Source organism: Aquarana catesbeiana, linkage group LG02 (genome assembly GCF_042186555.1).
Source record: "Aquarana catesbeiana isolate 2022-GZ linkage group LG02, ASM4218655v1, whole genome shotgun sequence".
Classification (NCBI taxonomy): Eukaryota; Metazoa; Chordata; class Amphibia; order Anura; family Ranidae; genus Aquarana; species Aquarana catesbeiana.
Genome location: NC_133325.1, coordinates 802,926,758 through 802,927,723, shown reverse-complemented (window position 1 = coordinate 802,927,723; position 966 = coordinate 802,926,758).

Below are 966 nucleotides of genomic sequence, written 5' to 3'. Positions count from 1 at the left end.
CCGCGCTTGCTGCAGACACAACATCTTTTTTGGGGGGCTCGTAGGGTAGGGGTACTCGGGAGAACATAAGGAAAATGCCTCTCATGCAGCCGGCTTACTGCATTTGGATTGGGAAGGGGAGGTGAAGCACTGTCTGGAAACAGAAGGGCTCTGACGATCTCTTCCTGGAATTTAAGGAAGGATCCAGTCCATCCTGAAGCTCTGTATAGCACATAAGCGTTCAGCAAAGCCAATTGAAATAAATAGATAGACACTTTTTTATACCAGCGTCTGGCCTTACGGGCAACTAGGTACGGTGCCAACAACTGGTCGTTGAGGTCCACCCCTCCCATATTTTGGTTATATTCGTGGACACAGAGGGGTTTCTCCACAACACCAGTCGCTGTAGTAATTTGGACCGTCGTGTCTGCATGAAGGGAGGTAAGAACAAAAACATTCTTATTATCCCTCCACTTCATAGCGAACAAATGATTACACTGCAAGTAGGCTCTCTCCCCCAGCCTAAGACGGGAATCTACAAGCTGATGGGGAAAGCCCTGGGGATTAGGTCGCACGATGCCACATGCTCCAATCTGATGATCAAAAAGGTGACTAAAAAGTGGCACGCTCATGTAATAATTGTCCACATATAAGTTGTACCCCTTTCCGAATTAGGGTGACACCAAGTCCCACACAATCTTGCCAGCGCTTCCTATTTAGTCAGGGCAGTTTGTCGGCTCTACGTGACTATCCTTTATCTCGTAAACCATAAAACTACATGTATAGCCATTGGCCCTGTCACAGAGCTTATACATCTTGACCCCATATCTGGCACGCTTGCTGGGAAGATACTGTTTGAATGACAAGTGGCCAGAAAACTTAATCAGGGACTCATCAACGCAGACAACTTGATGGGGAGTAAACAAGTCTGCAAAACATTGGTTAAAGTGGTTTACGAGGGGCCAGATTTTGTAGAGCCGATCGCAT